Below are 21,081 nucleotides of genomic sequence, written 5' to 3'. Positions count from 1 at the left end.
GACTGCTGGACTTCTGCCCTCGAGAAATGAAGCTTGAGACATTCTTTATATTTCAGTGGAAACTTATGTGACATCTAAGTGAATAAAATTAAAAATAAAAATCATCAGAAAACCCCCCCACCCCAGAGCATTTTAGAAGTTACATATTACCACTAGATTACTTTAAAGTAGTGCACGTTTGAATTTATGCAGGATTTTTTTTTTCACAATCTGCACATGTTCCAGCTTGAGTCACTTTCAGATGAGGCCACAATTTGTCTGGAAGAATCTGTGAATGTCAAGTATAAAATCAACTGTGGACGACCCTTGAACCTGACTCTTTGACTTTACCCAGAGATAATGTGTGACACCAGGACTGTGAGTGATTGGGATGATGTCTGCTTACAAAGGATGAGGAAGAGTGGGGGAGGGTCGCAGACGAGCAGGAGACGGGCGAGGCGGGGCTAATTTTCATATTCATATCCCTGCATATCAAATGAACCAAGGATGCAAAACAACATTTCATCAGTTTTGAAGTACAAGGTAATCACATTCCAGAAAATATTTGTTAGATGTAATTTTAGTGAGAAGTGACATATTCTAAGGCCCGTCGATCTGAATCTATCTTTAACTGTAGCAGCTTGTTCTATGTTACTAATATATGAAAACATCTGAGTCAGATTTTAATGACTTACTGGCAAAGTAGATTCATTCTGTGGCTTTCCAAAATGTAAACAATCCGTACTTTTCCTGACAAATAAAAAAGTGATAAAAAATGTATCTTTATTATTAGGCCCAAGCAGCTAAGCACCGTGAAGGCCTATTGAAATTGTGCTGTTTATTAATAATTATTATTATTTCTATATTTATTATTATCTCAAATATCGTGTTCTATTCAATATTTGCAAAAGTTGTAACCGTCTTCCATGTGTTTTGGGAATGGACCAAAATGGAGATAGAACAATGGCAGCCTTCTGTTGATGGTGTGATGGCCTATTTAAAGGTGACATATCATGCAAAAACCACTTTTTTAGCCCTTAAGTAAATTTTTTGTTCACTTTGAGTGTCTATGAGTGTGAAAATTTTAGATTTATTCTCTCCTGGTGATAAATAGAAATCTTTATATTCTTCAGTCTGTTCATTTTTCTCTATTGCCCAACGTTTTCTTTTCTATGACGTCACTGCATTTGCTGTGGAACTGCTTAACAAGGTCATGACTTCTGGCTAATTAGCTTTGTGAATCTGCCATCTTTTTTCCTCACGATGATTTTGTAGTTCAGCTATGCAAGTAGACAAGACAAAATGTTCGGTTCTCGCATGTAGCACAGGACTCCTTACATTAGAGGCTTTTCAAAGTGTCTGGTTAAATTTTATGTTTCTGGGGAAAGTTTGTTTGCTCGGAGCACTTAAGCGTTAAACTATGCTCCATATTGTAGGTAGTTGGTATGGATGTGGAGGGAGTAAATACAGTATTAACACCATTGACATGCATTCATTTGAATGCGTGGTTCTGCAGGTTCGTCATCTTCGTTCCCCTGCTCTGGGTCAGACTCTGGCTCCAACATCTAAGGCTGGATGAACAAGTCTTCCATTGTTAACATCTTTAATAAACTTGGGAATTAAACGTTTTTCTGCCGGAAGATAATTGTTGACCTGTGACCTGGAAGGGAGAGGGGTGTGAAAAGTCTCATTCACAAGAGTGTGACACAAGTCACAAAGGGAGCAGAACACCAGAACAGAGAACGATCAGGACAGGAACTTCAGAGAGACAGCAAGAACTTTATTTTAAATTTATCTTCAAATTTTTCTTATAAAACAATTGCAGAACCCAATTAGCTTTCTTACACAGCTACACTGTTAAAACCGGCTGAAACACAGAAGATTAGATTCATCTTCTGGAGTTGGAGAACAGTAATTCATAAAAGAGACTGAAATACATGACACCATGTATTACAATAAACAAAAACAACAAAAAGGTGTAAAATATATCAGAAAAATAAACCAAAAACCATAAATTGTGTACAATTTGCTGCAGCTGCTATTGTTCTTACGTGAGCTTAATTAACCATCGAAAGAAACATCAATCAAATCAGTGCAAGTCCTGGTCTGAGGAAAACAACTGTGCCAAACAATTCATGTCTTTAAACACAACTAACTTTCCCCAAGTGTGAGTTTATAGAGTTTATACGAGTTCAAGAATGAGGAAGTGTGGTCTGAAGACTCCAGTGTGTTGGAAGCTGTTTCTTTTTTATATGTGCAAAGCTAGTTTAATGAGATGGGAGGCTAATCTGTATCAGCCTCCTACCAGACCAGAGAACGAGTTCAGGCTGGGATTTCATACTCCTAGATGGGCGATTAGCTGCCATCCACAAACCTCAGGTTGGTTGATAAGGTTGAGGAAATCCAGGTTCTTCAGAGTTAAACCGAGTTCATCCAACCTGGCAACGGTCAAACAGGACTTGTAAGGTTTTATAAATAAATTTAATAACAAATCCTAACTTGAATTGAAGCATGGCAATGTGTACCTTATCAGTCAATATAAATCCAAAATTAATCCCCACTTCTAAATAAATACATTACCATTTACAGCGGAATACTTATGTACTGTGTTTGCACTTTGAACAAAGCAAAAAATAATCCATAATTGCCACATAATGCAATACAAATAGCATTGGATCTACTAGAAGCTAAGCATTAGCAGCTAATGCTAACTGCAGCAGCTAATGCTAAACAAACAATTCAGACTCACCAATTCCAATTTCATACTTAGACAATTGAAAACATCCACTGATCGTCCAGTCTATTGGTTTTAAGTCAACATAGTTTGTCAAATTCTACATTTGAAACACTTGAGAGTAAAAAATAATGAATTGTTTGTAAAAACAATTCTACTTCCCCCAGTCATCTAGGCAGCTTGTACCTTTCCTCCATGTCCACAATCGGTCAACCGCGATGACATGAGTTACGTGAGGGGCGAGTTATGTTGGGTAACTATTCTGTTTAAATTGACATTGATTAGTAATCTGACAGTTATCTTTCTGTGCTAATATTCAAGAAACCACTCATTTCTGACAAACAGAAGAAAACAAGAACTTTAAACTAATAAGACTTAAAATGTAATCATTGATAAAAACTGTTTTATGACAAAGAATACTTTTTTATAGGGGCTTGTTAGCGAACATGTAATTAGTTCTGTTGAGTCCAGTTTATAATTTATCAACTACATGACAAACAATAGTCTTGCAATTGTGCTTAAATCTACAGAGAAAACGTTGGTCATGGAACAACACAGGAAAATGAATTTAATAATTCACTATCAGCGCATTGATATTTAAAGACAGCGTTGAAGATTTTGGTAAACAAAAATTTCCACACCATCAAGCCTCGTAATTATCTGTGGTTTTTGATTCACCATTTTGATTTCCCAACCATGACATGATCCCTTTGTCTTGCTTTGTTTAGAGAAAGAAAACGGTTTAACACACAATTGCAACACAACAGGAGACATCTGCAGACATTTCTTAGCTCTCCGAGTTCTCTCCGTTTAACCATTTCAGATCAGTAACCAGGAGGCATCCTCTCCACATCACCTCCCTTTCACTCTTTCTCCACTGCTGTTTTCTGCTTTTTTGTCTTTTTTTATTTTTTTTTTTCCACAGTTTTTCCCCCGCCTCGTTCTTTCCTCCCTCTCCCTCTGCAGAAAAGCCATCCCCAGGACAACTATTAATCAGAGGCAGAAATGATAGATGTTTTGCTCACCAGCACTGCCATCTATTTTGCCTAAGCACAAACAGTTGATGTGCTCTGCATATTTATTTCAGCGGGGAAAAAAAAAAACGAGGAGTGACTCAAACGAACACACATATTTGCACGCTGACAAATGCACTCACACAAACACACATATTCTTGTCTTCTGTAAACAACCTCTGCCAAAGTGATGCAGAATCAAGACTTAACAGATTCAGCTCCCTTGAGTATCTGCTATTATAGCGTGTCATGGCACCTTGCAGCTTCTTCTGCAGGCTGATGATCGAGCTCCACGGTGAACATTGGTCACTGCCGGCATAAGACTTCTTAAAAAGACTGTAACTAGAAGCAGGCGTGACTCACAGAACGGTAAAACCAGTATATAAATAGTGCAAACCAGACTTGAGCCTCCAATGAATCATTCCGTCTGAAGTGTTTTGCAAGTTGACCTGTTCTAACTTTTTCTTTTGGTGAAAAAAAAATAAAATAAAAAAATAATTCAGCTGACAGCCAAAATGAAAAAACCAGAAACAACCACCCAGAAAAGTAGAAGCGATTCTCAGGGGAGCATTTATTTAAAATCGTTCCCTGACAATGAAACGTTTCACATGGGCAACAAAGTAAAACTCAGTTTCTTAGATTTCAAGGTTGTTATTTTAGTATTCCTTGTTTTTACTAGACAATAGACTCTGCTGGCCAGAGATTTATGGCACATAGACTCATGATAATGAATGATAATAATTTGGAGCTCTAATCATGATTTTAGGGAGGCGTGGTTGTAGAACACAAAATATCAATTTTAAAGAACTTGAAGTTTTTTTTTAACGCAGAATAAAAACTAGACAAATGTTTTCAAAGATATTCAATGTTTGTTAAAATGACCTGTGCCAAGTTAGAAAAAAAAAACACTTTTTTTTACTAGCCATCAAATCCTGTGATGATAAGAGCTTCTGGAGCTGCTTAAAAACTTCAAAATAAATAAATAAAATAATAATTAATAGTTTTAATCCTTTGCCGTGACTGGCACTCCTTCCTGTTGCTCTCTACTTAAATAAACTAAACAGATGAGTACATAAACATTTTTAAACATTTCCTGTGGGAGGCAAAGGTGATTTTAGCCCATCTTATATCAAAGTTGACGTGCAAAAATCAAATTAAAAATTACCCAGTACAAACTCTTACACTGCCATCCACTGCCAGGTTAAGTTGTCCCTACAAGCTAAAGCTAATAAATGATTGGTGGTTTTAAAACCACAAGTTTTTTGTTTAAAAAAAAAAAAAAAAACTTCATGCCATCTACTGAGTTGTATTTCTCAAATCAGATGTAAATGTCAATGTCAAGTTTTCTTCCTGAAAAATCTGATACAAGATGAACAGAAGTCATGCCAGGTTAAATTTAAACCTTCAAAACGTTATCAAACATGTGATTACACAAAATGAATTTTATCGACATTTTGTTTCCGCTTGATTCAACCTCCCAGAAATTATTACTTTAACTATTATGGAGACCTAAGCTTAGTTTTGCTGTCGTTCAGTGTTTATTTCTGTCATCTGCTCCTCTTATTCAGAAACTAGTCAGTCATCCAGATTAAATGGAAACTCTGGAACTAAATCATTGTTTTCTGTGAAACAAAATAGACAACATCAATTTTCTGTGATATTCTGCTACTCAAAATGATCTTATTGTTTATTTGTTATAATTTTGCCTAAGGCACCAAATGGACCTGAGCAAGCTTTGATCAGGACAATGATCCCAAACGCACTGTGAAACTGGTTTTGAAATGAATAAACCATGCAGATCTTTAGTGGCTGATTACTAATATAGAAAAGGCGGAACATAGAAAATGTGCTGAATATGCTGAAGAGCTAGACTTGGAGGCTTGAAGCTGGACAGTTTAAAAAAAGCTCCATCAGTTCTGCTAAGAAGTGTGTGATTTCTCCTCAAATTGCCAGGGAGCGTTTTTAGATATTATTGGAACGGTACGTGTAGAGTTGAGTTTTAAACCTTGTGCACCCAAAGACTTTTTCAAAAATAAAACAAAGGTGAATTAAAATTAATTGGAAAAAAAATAAATAAATTTGAAAATTACACATGCTGGCTTGCAGGGAACTGCTTGTTATGCCCAAAGTGCTTTATGTTTTTAAAATATTCAGATTGGATTCTGTGTTTTGATGGTGAAAGAAACATGAAATAACACTGTTGTATGCTCTTTTCTTTTTTTCTTTTTTTTTAGATTCATAGCTGGGCTGCATTTGGAAAAACATTAGGGTTAGAGATAAAATGATATACTTCCATTGGTGAGGTTACAGTAATAAATCCATGTATTGGTCAGTGTTAATGGTGATGTTAAAAATCAGCTTCCATTAGGAAACATTAGTCCACAATGGACCGATTCTACTGTCGTATCTACAACACAGGCTCTTTTCCTACAAAGGACCAGACGGCTCGTAAAATACGATTCCCCGTTCACTTCTTTCAGCTTTAAATCAAATGCACATATATCATTTAATGGAGTTAAATAATATACTCCAAATTGTATGCAAAATGGAAAGGAAAACAGAATGAAGCATACGGTGCAGAAACATTTCCATGCTACTTTCTTTTAAACCCAGTTTCTAAATACAACCATTGTATATATTAAGATAACATAACAACCAGAAAACAGACATTAAAATATTCACGTTGACTACTTACTGCTTATATTTCAACTGATGCCAAGTAAACAAAGAACACAATGAATTATGGGTGAGCTGTAATAAATATTAAAAGCTAAATAGCACATTTAACAGCTCCATCAAATCCTTTTCTTTTTTTCTTTTTTTTTAAGTTGGAGAGAAAATGGCACCAAAACAAGTCTGGGCACAAAAGGCAGATCAACAAAACTCACAAAGCAGGTATGGAGGGAATTACAGATAATCTTTTTCTAGAACCTCTAACCATGTGGAAGAAGTTACTTTAATCAGAGACACATTTTGCATTGATCCACATATAAGTATCTGATGGGTGATATTAAAAGAAAAAGCTTGTGGCTTGGGCTTGTGGTACACCAGTGACTTTTTCTTAATGATGAAGCTCGGTATTTTTATAGGTTTTGTTAGAGAGGAAAAATAAAGCTTAACTAACTCTGGAGATTTATACACAGGGCATAAAAGATTTTCATTGTTTGCAGATGCACAGAGAGGTAAAAAAAAAAAAAAAACCCTGAGTGAGGTACAAGCTTAACTCTTAAAAATACCCTGACCAAAGTAAAACATGGTGATGGCAGAATGATGCAATGGGATTTAAAATCTTTATTAACTGGGTGAAAGATTTTTTTAAGGGTCACTCGTTTCCGGTTTTATAGAATTTTTCAATATAATCTCAGCAACAACATCAGGATATTTTCCACTTAAAAAAAATTAACAATAATTGCTTTATTTTTATTTTATTTTTTTCAATTTTAATTATTGGATATGTTCTGGTCTGGTTTTGAGTAAAGGTCCCTAGATGGTTGTCCCATTTGTGTTTCCTTTACTTGTGACTGCTTCTGTTTCAGGAGTGAGGTTAGTACACTGAAAAATGTTGAAAGTTTTTGTGATATTTATCACAGTAATGGTAATAAACATAACTAAAACGTTTTATTGGCATTTATGCAACTTAGATATTTCAACGACTGTGTGATCTTTCACCTTCTGTACCTTCTAAAACATATTGTACTGCATTGAACAGTTATCACAAATTATAACAGAGGTATTAAATGATTGAATGATGCATATCTTGACATTGCTATAATGATCTGCGACATATCGTGCTTCCCTAATGGATCTTTGCAAGACGTTCAAAACTTCTGAAGTTTTCAAAAATAATTCTGATTCAAAATCTTGTCTACAACTTCCTTCCTGGCCATTTCTGTTGTTCTCCTCGGTTTTCATGCTGCTGCTTGTTCACACAAATTAACTCAACATTTTGTTTATTAAGTTTCTAGTTGTAAAAGATTTCTTTTAAAAAACATGCATAATTTTCCTTCCATTTCTTGGTTACTTTGAGTTGGTTTATCTCAAAATCCCAATAGAGCAAAAAGACACACGTACATGGATATATTTGTAGGACTTGTAGTAAATATTGTAATGACCACTGAGATTACAGCAGTAGAATAGAATAGAATAGAATAGAATAGAATAGAATAGAATAGAATAGAATAGAATAGAACAGAATAGAATAGAATAGAATAGAATAGAATAGAATAGAATAGAATAGAATAGAATAGAATAGAATAGAATAGAATAGAAATAACCTTCTTTGTCTCTCAGTGGGGATACTCATTGTATAGGCAGCAAAGAGAGAGGAAAAATGGAAGCATGTAGTCACACAAAGTAAAAGATAAAGCAAAATTAAATGAAGAGCCTTCACAGATGTAAAATTGAAAACATCATGTAAAGCATCAGAAAAAGACCCTCTAAGTAGTTATTAAAAAACATCCTCAGATTCAAAGAAAAGTGCAACTGAATGTAATAAAATTCTCGATTCTCTATGTTTACTTGCATTAAGCTTATTTTGCTTAATTTGAATCACATTGGTTGGACCTTGGAGTTGTGTGTTATACGTTTCAGGCTGGCATAAGTAGAGGCATCGAACCGCATGTGTTTCTATAAGAAAGTCCCAATCTCAACTAAGAGATATATTCATTGATGAACGATCAAGGCAACAACTCCTTTCTGCCTGCCTTCCTGTACGGTTTGCTTCATAAGGAGCTGCCTGCTTGGGAATTAATTGAATAGGCAGTTTTACACACATCCACAAAGAATATGACACGCAGTACGAGTTGAGTAGTATCAGTTTTCTGGGCTGGGGGTTGGGTGAAGCAGGAGAACAGCAGGATGGCAACCTGGTAAGGTCAAGGGAGAATGTGAAGGAGAATGGATAAAAGACTGGAGATTATTAAAAGAGAGTCTGCCTCTGAAAAACTGAAGTTCCACTTCCAATGTGGAATCACTAAAAAGCTCTGCTTTGTTCTTATCTACGTTGCTGTTTATATACAGACTGTATAAAATGTGGAGAACTCAGTAAAGTACTACCTCATTATCAAGGCTTTTGATATGTAAAAAATGAAATGTATTTAAATGTAATTTTAGGCACAGTGATTGTGTGGAGTTGTTTCCAGCAGTCAGTACTTTACCTACAATGCTAATGGAAAATGGTTCTTACTGGAGGGTTGAGCTTATAGTTGGTCAAGGTTGGGCTTGATCAAAAGAGGACTTCTGCCCCCTTAAACAACTTTAATATATAAAAAAAATCTCGCAATAATTCACACCAATGCGTCGACTTTTTCACAATAATGTCAGCATCAAACAGGTATTAATGAGCACATTGATTGGGGGTCAACTGGAAAGTAAAATGTGTGCAAAGCAGATTGTGTTCAACAAGTTGCATGATGATTCCAACTCAACAGAAATAAATGTTAGAAAAATTGTAATCCCAAAATGTCCTTATGGTTTAGAAAACTTGACCATTTTTTTTTTTTTTACTTTTTCAAAATGTATACTAACACAAAAAAATGTAAATAAATTGTGCTGTGATTCAATAATTTTTTTTGTTTGGATAGATTGATGCATTTAAGATGTGCAATGTGTGATGATGGTTTGTTTTGTTTTTTTCTGTAAAATCCAGACCTAATATTTCCAGGTCTAGTTGTCAACACTTTAATCAATGCTTGTTTAAAAGTAAAAGACATGCCTCAGTTTCCTTTAATTTATTTTAAGATACTACGATGAGGTTTCCACCCTGGCATCAGCCTCTCCATGACTGCCTTGGGATTCATTGATGAACGATCAATGATCATTCATAAACACGATCGGAGACAAGTGGCAGCCTTGTTTGTTTTGGTTAATGTTGCTCCAGCTCTTTTGTTGGAAAAGTCGACCAAACGCTAAAAGCTTCTATCTTCAGCATGATGGCTTCCATTACTGCAGCCTTGGTTGCTGCTATGATCGACGCAAACTACCTTCAGGTCACAGCTCCTGAACGCTGTTTCAGAAGAGGCCCTGAACGTGGTCCATCCTGATCACAAGTTCCCAGCCTCCAGAAGAAGATCAGAGAAACTCTCTGAGAGACTTGAGATCTCCAGACTGATGGTCAGACATTCCCAGTTGAAGTTCTGAGTTCAAAGAATAAAATATACCAGTATATTAGAAAATCGTGAAAAGTGTGACAATGGACGCTACTTCAACATTACACAAAGCGTTTTGCTTAAATTTTCCCAGAATACATCCGTAGAGGTGTATTCTAGCTAGCGCTAACTTTACATAGCCCAATGATCTGGTATCTGACTAAACATTTGGTAAACAACTCACTAATTCACTTTACTATTTTATACTTTAGATTACTTTCTCATATGCCCAATGTGGGATAAACAGTTGTGTCTCATTTTAGGACAAATGTCTGGGCACATCGTCGCCTTTAATGACCATGATCTAATTTACATGACTGATAATCTTCTAAAAAAAATTGTCACGCGGCACAGACGACAAGACTAAACAGGACATCATGGAAAAGCTTGAACTGAGGCAGCAGAACGGAGCGCATCAATTATGAGGACATAAACCTCAACTAGACTCCAGAGCTCTGCTAAGGATGCCCAGATTTGTCCAACTAGATACATCAGAAATAATTGCCCAGCTCTCCTGCATTCTCTGGCGACACTGAATGAAGATGAGGAGACATGACGTGATACAATAAGACAACAGTCACTTCCCCGCCTTCGCAGGTCAGTGCTTGAAACCGAAGGGATCAAGGGTAATTGTTTACTATGTTTTTCTGACAAAGACTATTTCTTTTTGTCCAAATCAAGAACTCAGTTTGGTCATGTGAAAAGGAAAGCTGATGCGGCGCGCATCCGTCTACACGTCAGGTTCTGTTTCTTGGAGACTAATCTCTTTATAGTACTTGCAGCAGTAACAAAAGTGTACAAAAGTTTAGAAGGCACGGGCACCTGCCTGCGTGATGCCAGTCACTTGGCTGCAAACAAGACACTGATAGCAGACACAGTGAGCCTGTTAGCAGTCTGCAGCGGTTCAAACTGTCAAATATGTCAAAATGTTACAAAACTTACAGGAAAGTTTAGGAGAGCAGAACCAGAAAAAGCTCGTTTAAGTGACACTTGCACAACAAAAGTGTTTTCCGAAGAAAATAGATTGGAGTGTCTGTGCATTTCATAAACCTCGCTTTTTTCATACTACATGAAAAAGAAGAAAAAAAAAAAAAGATTCTCGTGGCCTTTGTTTTAATATGATGCAGCGGAGTTAGGTTAACAACAGCTGACCGAAGGGAGCTATAAACACAGAGGGGACGGGAGAGACGTTGTATGAAGGGCTGAAATGGAGTGAATCACCTTTACGGGGTCCTGCCTCTGCGATCTCGGGTGATTGAACAGATCATCCGGGTTCAACCTGACAAGAGGAAAAGAGATGTGACGACAGGAGAAAAGGCAGGAAGAGAGATTTATCAGTGTATGGAGATATTATCCTCCTACTGTACGTTCCCAAAGAGGTAAATCACAATGTGAGCCCCCGCAGGGTGAAAGGTGGAGTTTAATGACAGCGTCACAGTAAAACCTCCACCAACCTAATGTCATCTGTTTTCATAGACGGGAAGAGAAGAAGGTCAGAGGCTGATTCTGGCTATGTGACTGAAGGTTGCCTTATATCTATTGAAAAAGTTGCCAGCATCTCTGTTTGCAGAGATAAAAAAAAAAAAAAAGAAAAGCTGATCTGTAATTTGTGTTTTTTCATGAGTGCTTTGAATAAACATAAAATCAATTTACAGACAGTTGCTTTGAAATGGGCTGAACAGTAGTTCAAGCACAGATGAGATGTTTTTGAAGCATTTGAAACCTGAGCGGGTCCAAGCAAACCAAACTTAGCTACTGCTCCAAAGAGACCTTGACTTCTCACATAGAACTAGATTTCAACACTTCAGATTTCTAGTTTATGAAGAATGAGGCAGCTAATAAATTTGCTCAGAGAATTTCTAAATTAAGATTATTATTATTAAATGAGCTAAACAATATAAAACATAAAGATAAAGAATTGGTCATTGGTTATAATATAGTGTCACCAGTTAAATAATTTCTGCCACATTTTCTGCAGATACATTTTAGCAAATAACTGGCAACTCATGGTGCTTTTTCTAGAACAAGAGTCAAATACTGCTGAAGGCAAATTTCATCAAGCTAAAGTATTTACAAGATTGCATTTTCCAGTGAGACTGTACTATATATATATATATATATATATATATATATATATATATATATATATATACTGAACTGCAACTTAAATTATTAGATGTAGAGACTAAAAACCTTTATTTAAAGATGTTCTATATTTATTATTTATTAATATACTTATTCAAAATGTGCATTTGTACTGTCCTACTGTTTGTGGTTGTGCAGAAAGCTGATAAAAATGTGAAGAATGTTAATTTCCATCCAACATTTAAGATTTGTGTGAAATTATTAGACTTTATCTTCATTTTTTTGTTGTTGATAGTGGAGAACAAAGCTGTTATAAATGTCGTTTAGTTGTAACATCCCCCTCTTTTTCCTATAGATAAGGATTTTTGCGCCACCTTGAACATCTTAACTTCAGCTCTATAAGCATTTATCTGTTGTGATGTGATTCCTCGAATTACTATCTGTGCTGACAAGTAATTGAATCATTACTTATAAAGTGGCCGTCTGGAGTATTGGGACAGGAAATGCTTAAACACTCCAAAATGGATAAAACACTCAGATGTTGCACAAGCCCAGGATTTCCCTTAGTGAATTATAAGCCTGGCGGGCCACCAGGCTTTACTTGTGCCCCCACCAGGCATTGCTTAATTATTTCAGTTTTTTTAAATGTTTGCTTTTTTAGAGACTTTATAGTCAGTATTCAAGCTTTAATCTTCCAATAACACATAATTATCAATTGATATTCTCAAATTTCCTGTCAACTTTAAAAAAAATTTAACTCAAAAACACAGCAGGCTGCTGAATGAATGACTGCCCTAGTGCTTCAACCACCGGGTTTGGAACGTTTTCTGGGGGAAACCCTGATAAGCCAGCTTTATTGGAATCTCATATCACTTGCTAAAGATTAAGACTAGTGCACAATTTTGTGCCTGACGTCCTGAAGTGGATCAATTTAGAGACCCACTTGTGTTTGAGAAAAGAAAACTGTACTCAAATATGCACGTCCACGACATGTCGCTGAAGTGTCTGGTAACATGCCGCAGTTATGAATAATAACCAGGAGATGCGGACGTGAACATTTGTACGCATGTGGTCAGACTGTGTGGTAGCATAGCAACCAACACACCAATTCCTTTTCTTCTCTGTCTGCAGGAAACATACGAGGAAGCTTTGTTCGTGATCCAAACCAGCTCCACAACATGATGACAGTCATACATCAGTTCATACGTGACACATGTTGGCTGGAGCTGCGTGCTCCCTTCCTCTCCAAGAGCATCAGTGACATACTAGTCCAGGGAGTAAATTTGCCCTCTTTGTTTTGTTTTGAGGGGCTTTAATTTTGCTGCTGTTGGAAAAATTACCCATAATTGCAGCCTGCAAACGCTTATCCCCCTCTTTCTCCTCTCCAACTACTCTCTAGTGTACACTAGCAGCACACACACACTCACAAACACAGAGAGTAAAATGGTTGCTGCTGAAGGGTAAAGCCACATTTTCTCACCGTCACACTTGGACACGTTGCAACACAGACACACGCACATGTTTGCATACAGACGCACACTCTCTCTTCACATGTCCACCCTGAGGTTGATAATGAGACTGGGGCAACATGATTTATGTTTCCTCGTGCAATCTAATTGATTTGATTAATCACATTCTTTCCTGGCTAATTAAATTACCGCAAGAGATTACAGAATATTTAGCCACAAACACGCCCAACAGCCGCGCTGTTTGTTTTAAACTGAGTTGCATTATGTATTTCTGAAAAGCTCCAATCAGTGAATTTCACTGCCACTAAATCATTACGATGTGCATTACAAAATGTAATCACAAGATTTCTGCAAAAACATTTGTCCTAGAAGAACTATAGTCCGTATGTCTGGATTATAAAATTTCACAATTTTCTCATTTGAAATACACAATGTGCATTTTTGTAGTGTTGCATATTTAATTGTTTTTTTTATCTGACACATGTAAACAAGAATTTTTCCGTTTTTAGATTTATGATCGAGTGTAACATTTTTTGTTTTTGACGTCATGATCTGGTGTAAATATGAGATTTAATTTGGTTTTCAATCCCCCTAAACGTCTGAAATCTGGGTGAACTTGGTGGTCTAAGATGGATTTCACTCAAAATAATGTTATATATATATATATATATATATATATATATATATATATATATATATATATATATATATATATATATATATATATATATATATATATATATATATATATATATATATAATGTATTTGGTAAAAATTCTTTCAAACCAACTTGGTCCTGTGTGAAGTAAATAAATAAATAGTAATTAAACAAGTTACATTTCCATAGGCACCATTTAAAGCTAGACATGTAGATTCATAACTTAAGTAGAACCAGACTGGCGATGTGAAGTGGACAAAAACATCTCCCAACTGATAGAAATTCAGGACCTGACCAGAAACAAGATCCCTGACATCTATCTGTACGGAAAAGGTCGTAGGGTCAATTTCAAAGCTTTGGGATGCCGGTGAAACAAAGTACGAGACATAATCCTCAAAGGAAGAAAAATTAAAAACATAAACCTTACCAGGAGAGACCACGCTACCAAAATCAATTCAAGAGCGGCTTTTCAATGGGACACAAAAGAACCCAAAGCAACATTTGACCTCATCTGAAGGCCACGCATCCTTCAGATGAGGCCAGTGGTCATCATTTACCAGTAAGAAAGAAATACAGAAACAGCATTGACGGGAAGAAAAACCACTGTGGACACAAATGAAAATAAAGACCTGCAACTACACAATTGTCAAAAATATTCTGATGACTAGTTTGACAATAACTAGAACTACTTTTGAGGCGTTTGTCTCTTTACATTTGCAGTAAAACGTACATTTCGTAAAAACAACGTCATGCCCTTCAGTCAGATGTGATGGTGATAATGCGATGCGGTGATATTGCGATGTTCTGATACTGCGTTGCTGCTTCAGGAACTAAACGAACTGATTTAATTGGTGGAACCTGAAATTTGTTTTTGAGGCCACTCAGAAACAATATATATTTGTGAAGCTATATATTTTTAAATTGCTTGTTTGTTTTCATACACATTCAATTGTCTACAATTTAGAGCCAAATTGATTTGAATCTAAAACATTTTTGAGCAGCGTTGAAATCTATGCGTGTATTTTTGGGAAGACAACCATTTGTGCATAATAAACTCATGTTCATAATGTTTTTGACTTTTGGTAATATTGTAGTAGGCTGGCATCTTTGTTGTAGGGGCATAGATATGGTTTTGATGAATAATGATCTCCTAAATCAAAGATCGTGTGCAAAATGTTCAGAGAATATCTCATTTCTTTTTAACTTAATGACAAGGATGCAAATCGTCAGCTTTACCTCTCAGTGCACTGAGCCATGAGAAGCCATCAGCCACCAAAAAGGTGGTGAATGTAGAAAAATGAAAATAAATTCAGTGGGAGCAGGAGGAGGAAAGAACAAAAAGAAAGAGCTGGGAAAAGAAGGAAACTGCAATGAATCAGTACTTGTGAAGTTTAGAGCTTCAGCAGTGGGACCTTATAAATTGGGTGAAAGATGGTAAAGATAGAGCACCTAAACAGAGAGCTGTGGATTGGGGAAGATTGAAAGGGAGACCAAAGCCAAACAGAAGACAGATTGAGCTGCACACAGTGGAGAGGAGCAACAGTAGGAAGGGAAGAGAGAGCAGAGAGGGGCGCAGGAAGGAGAGAGAAAAAAAAACAGAAGGGAAAGAAAAATCTAACGAGAGAGGTCATGGAATGGTTACGAAACCAGCGCTGACCTAATCTGGCGTGTTTATGACCATTTTTTTCCCCCTCTGGAGTTGAAATACAGACTGGAATTAAACTGGATGGTATCCTAGGATGTGTTCAAAGCAAGTGGAAAACATTGATGGGAGCATTTTGTATTTAGGACAGATATAGGACTGCAGAGGACCAAGACATTCAACAAGTGACGAGCCTGGATCACTGATGTCTGCTAATCATTGAAAGTGTCATTAAACTCAGGACAGGCTACTAAAGAAAAATCTTTGGGCAACTCCCCATCTGAAATCCATGGATTGCATTGAATTTCAGAGCCACTGGATGTGGTTATGTTTGTAGTAACACTGGCCTTCAACTTTAATCATTACCTCTGCAGCAGAATAAGGAACCTCTTCTCTGTGAACACAGCAAACAGCAACCGCTGCTCAACAAAAAACGGCATCCCAAGCAAGACGATCCTGTTGGTTCTTGGAACCAACCGAGCCACACACAGTTTATCTTTAATAAGCACCCCCACTGAAGACTCATATTGCTGACAACAGTAATTTTTTTCTTCTTTACTGGCTAGAGTTTATGGAGCAGAACGCAAGAACTTTTTATGGACAGGACGACTTGTTTGAGCAAACAAATTAAATGCTTTATTGGCTTCATTTCTTATTTCAGATCTGACATGACTTTTGTCACTCCAGCTGTCTAATTTGATCAACTTTAAAGTTTGTGTCACCAAAGGACTTGCTGGATAGGAGGCAGGAATTGGACTAAGTGTGACTTGAAGTCTTTTGACTGTCGATGAGCCACTGATAAAACGTCAGCCGGCTCTGCTTTGGTGGTCTTTGAGTTGCGCTATCGAATGTCTAAAGAACCTTGACACGCTGCTCTAAGCTGAGGACGCCTCCTTCGCTTTTGCTTCAGGATTCATCCATTGGAGGTGGACATGCAGTTCCTTAGGCGTTTCCTCTTCTCCTGTCATACCGAAACGAAATCTCATTCAACATGTGTCAAGACTCACTTCAAACTTCTGCAAGACAGCAATACTTAAATTTTACATCCACAGTGTTAGCAATATCCATGACTACATATGCAGAACGAGCTTTTCCAGTGAAGAGCACACTAATTTCAAGAACACTGACAGGCATGGGCAGCTCTACCAAAGAGGATTAAGTAATGCTCAGTGTCCTCACCTTCTTTTTCAGGGCTGCATCCAGACTGGGTATTTCATCAGAGTTGAATGCTGTGGCTCACTGTGTTCATTTACCGACTCAGATCTTGTGAAATAAGAGCGTCTGGAGTTGGTCCTCCTGATGGAGCAAAGTGACTGCAGCCTGCACTTAAAAAGTAAACTTTAAATAATTTTCACACTGTTTGTAGTTATTCTCTTAATGTACATCACTTTGGTCAACCGTCTGTTGAGTTTGCATCTACTTTATAAATAAATCGGATTGGATTGCTATAACCCAGTAACATGACTGTGTATGTTTTGAGTATTTTGAGTGTAAAAACCCATTAAGCAAATACCTTTTATGAGTTTGGCCATGTAAAATTAAACTGAATAAACCAATTTCATTAAATGAATATACACACTTTTAATCACTTAAGCTTACTTGCTGTCACTGCTCTTGCTCACACCACTTTCAAAGCAGGTGATAACTGCAGACTTATGCCAAGGATTTAATTTTATTTTAAAAAGAAACACGTCACTGTTCTCCAACACCACGAGTGTTAATATTAGGTTTGTTTTTCACCCACCCTTTCCGAAACATCAGTAGATATACAATTACTAAAGATTTAAACATTGTAAATCTGAAGGAGCTCTCTATAGCTATAAATTAATATGTTTTATTTTGACCGTCTGCCATTCAAGTTGGACAATAAGAGCCAATATTCTGACAGCATGTGGTATCAAAACTTAAACATAGACGGCTACATGCATTGTGGTTTATGCAGTGTATAACTTAAAAAATGGGATTGTCATGTATGTGTTGGTCTTGGTCACACCCACACATACCAGACAATTTTTATGCTCCAGTTTGTCACCGAACACCTACATTCAGAGAAATAATCCAAATCAAAATCTTACTATGATCAGCTAAACTTGCTTTGCAGGTTTACTGTGCCCTGGATCTCCAAAACATTCCTACTGCCTTAAGAAAGCCATTGGTATGAATTTCACCTACTGCTATCATCACTTTTAAATTTCCTTTTTAATTAATTTATCAGGTCTCGCAAGGTCAACACACAATAAAAATCTACTTTTATTTTAGGTGATTTCAAAGGAGCCACCCAATCCGTCTCTTTGGCCAAAAGCCACAGGCTGCGGATCCGCTCCAGGATCGGTTCTCCAGATTGCTATCATTGCTGTTGCTAATGAAGACGCAACAAGGGAGTTAAAGAAAATGCTCCTGATAGGTAACGCATGTTTTTACCATGACTGCGAAGTCAACGTAACATGTTAAGCAGGTTATCGTAACAGTGACACATTTTGGAGAGGGACCAAATGTTCTCTGTTCGCGTGTCATCCCAACCTCTCATCACGTTGTGATTACATCAGCTGAGTGGTCGTACCAGGCCGGCGAAATATAAGAGCTGCAGTTCATTAACGAACTCGACGGCAGGTTTTTTTCACTTTTCACATGTGTGAGAGGAGAAAAGGAAAAGAGTTTTGTTTGCATGTCCATCACGTGTGTGTGTGGCATTGCAGAGGGAGAGAGGTTCTTGTGCGAACCGGGCTGAGTGCGTGCAGCAGTTTCTGGGAGACGGTTAAGAGTCTCAGCATGTCCACAGACAGTCGGAGGGGAAAAGCTGTAAACAGTTGTTATGCTTCCCTCTGTTCTCGATCGACCAAAACTGACTCCACACAACAGTACCAAAGCACAGATTTGAGGGACTGCTCTAGGTCTGCTTAATAAAGACAAAACAGGTTGATTCTATTTGAAAATGAAGCACACGTTAACTGGAACCCATGGGTAAGATGTCAGAATGAATTGATCTTTTATTGTTGCGACATAATTTTATACTGAAAGGTATAAAAACAAAATTTGATTTGAATACATTTGTTTTTGATTGATCGGATCCTGTTAACATGCAGTTGTAGAAAACGATCACACGGTTATCTGAACCCCTAACAATTATTTTAAAACAAATGTAACTAATGCAGTTTTGGATACACCCTTTTTCAGGTTAAATTACCAGGAACATCAAGTAAAACATCAATTCAGGGTTTCTGCTCTTCTAGAGGTACACACATAACATGACAGAGGTCTATAACTTTGAAGCCACCAGCCCATGTACAGTAAGTTTGTTGACCATGAAATGACTGAGGCAGCGGCTCCTGAAACCATCAGGATTTACGTGTCACATGGAGAGTATGAGCTGGTTTCTGCAGTTTCACAACATCCTGGAGGATATTTCCAGAACGCCGGGCTCTCCATGGTTTGTTCACGAACTGGAAATGATGAAAAGATGCCGCCAGCGTAGTTACAGTAAGCAGAAGAGAGGATGGAGAGCTGTCTTGCTAGCAAGGCTAGCTCGAGAAAATTAGCAATCAAAGTATCTTCCTAACCAATGCTTCGTTGTCCATTAAAACAGACGAATTGGAGTTACTTAAAACAAACGACAGGATATTGAACCACTGTGTGGTAATCATGATGGAATCATGGATTCACTCGCTCATTCCTTAAGCTCTGTTAGCTGTATAGAGCCTGAACGACTACAACAGGAACGCTAACCTCAGTAACATTCTGCTTGATCTGTCCTGTTTGATGAAAAGATTCTGTAAAAACATCTTAACTTTGGGTGCCAACAGATCTGTCTGTTTCTGTAGATGTGTGGATGTTCAAATCCATTCTTGCCCTCCAAATAGCAGACCAGAAAAAAAAAAAAAAACGCACATCATAAACCCTCCAAGGAGGGGATGCTGAATTCTGTACAGTTTGATTAAAATGTTTTCACCATAATAAAACGTGCAGACTCTTCACAAAAAAACAACTGCTTTGAATTCCTGTGCAAAGCTCTGTTTACTGCAGGGAAAAGGCCAACTAACTACCATCAGGTTTTCTGTCTTCTCCCTTTCAGGGCCTCTTCAACCCCCACCCCTTGTTCTTACACACGAATGCACCAGATCGCTCTCTGTCTGACACACACACCGAAGCACTGACGTTTGCTGTGCAGTCTGTGTGTTTCGGCGCACATGCACCCACCTAACAAAGACACACGAGAGCACACAGGATTGTCTACACACACGCACACACCAACACACATGAGCATTCCTACCCGCTCGGCTGAGACGGTATGTGAAGAAACCACAGGCAGGGAGAGGTGGAGAAGCCCGGGCCTCCACTCCTGCTGATTACTGCAGGAGAGAAAAGAGGAGCGAGGAGGCTGCTGCCAGCTCCTCACACAACAGCTTTAACACAAAATACACATACTTTGCAAGAAATGCGAAAGTCTCACATGCACACAAAGAAGAAATTATGCATTCATCTCCTCTAAGCTGCAATAAAAAAGGGAGGACACTAAAAACAATATCAATCAGTGGCGCACCCTGACTTTGTCCAGGAGTAAGCATGCAAAGGCATGTTAAACGAAATCTTTTTATTCGCGTAACTCGTAGTACAACATGCATTAATACTTTAACACTTACTCCTCTTCTCCATTACCCATCTGCGCTCTTTACCTTCTGTGAGAAAGAAGCCTCAGAAGCGCAGTTGCTCCTCCACGTTTGTCTTGTCAGACACCACAGAGTAATTCACTCACACACTGTATTTCCTCAGAAATTTTATTCCATGAATGACACTGAAGGTAGCAATTAGAAAAAATAAAAAGAGGGAAGTAAACCTCATTTGACGTCATTCTGTGTCTATTCATTACGTTTAATCCTTTGCTCATAATAGAGTTAATAGAATCCTTCTGTCTTTTTTTTCTTTTAAGTTTGACGTCTGTAGAGTTATGGCCCAACAGTTCCTTTCCTTCAGTTCACAGATTTCCAAAGGAGTTAAAAATTTCTCAGGTTCAATAAATAGAAACATATGACAGTAATGTAAAGCTTGTGGCTTTGTCCATTTTAACAATAGTAAAACCGACTCCAAAGTCAAAAATGCAACAGTTTCATGTAAATGCTATTCATAAACCTTCACACAGCCTTTTTTTATTTTTTATTTCATTTTAGTTCTCTAAAGGTGGTACAGTTGTTGCTTTATGGCATCTTACCAAAAATCTTCTATCTGAAATATGAAAAACAGAATATGATGAAGCTAAACGGGTAGTGAAACTGATGCAAAAATAAATTCATTATGAAAACATGCAGAGTTTTGATTGGCAAATTGGGAATTCATATTTCATGCTTGTTTTCCAATTAACA

General features: G+C 37.3%; 1 long non-coding RNA gene across 3 annotated transcripts; it reads right to left on the bottom strand.

The window, feature by feature from the left end:
- Positions 1 to 317: 317 nt before the first annotated feature.
- Positions 318 to 20,679, bottom strand: LOC108166211 (uncharacterized). Of its 3 annotated transcripts, none has more exons than XR_001776501.2 (3): positions 11,094 to 11,885; positions 9,708 to 9,860; positions 318 to 2,417 (listed from the first exon to the last, which is right to left on the bottom strand). It is a non-coding gene; the product is annotated as an uncharacterized LOC108166211 (long non-coding RNA). The 3 variants fall into 3 exon arrangements; XR_014087326.1 differs by lacking the exon at positions 318 to 2,417 and adding an exon at positions 19,995 to 20,679 and having other exon boundaries at positions 4,393 to 9,860; positions 11,094 to 11,151; XR_014087325.1 differs by lacking the exon at positions 318 to 2,417 and having other exon boundaries at positions 4,393 to 9,860.
- Between the last annotated feature and the right edge of the window lie 402 nt (positions 20,680 to 21,081).

Source organism: Poecilia reticulata, chromosome 4 (genome assembly GCF_904066995.2).
Source record: "Poecilia reticulata chromosome 4, P_reticulata-male-v2, whole genome shotgun sequence".
In the NCBI taxonomy this organism is placed as follows: domain Eukaryota; kingdom Metazoa; phylum Chordata; class Actinopteri; order Cyprinodontiformes; family Poeciliidae; genus Poecilia; species Poecilia reticulata.
The sequence above is the reverse complement of the archived record's forward strand: the minus strand, read 5'-3'. Positions and strand labels throughout refer to the sequence as shown.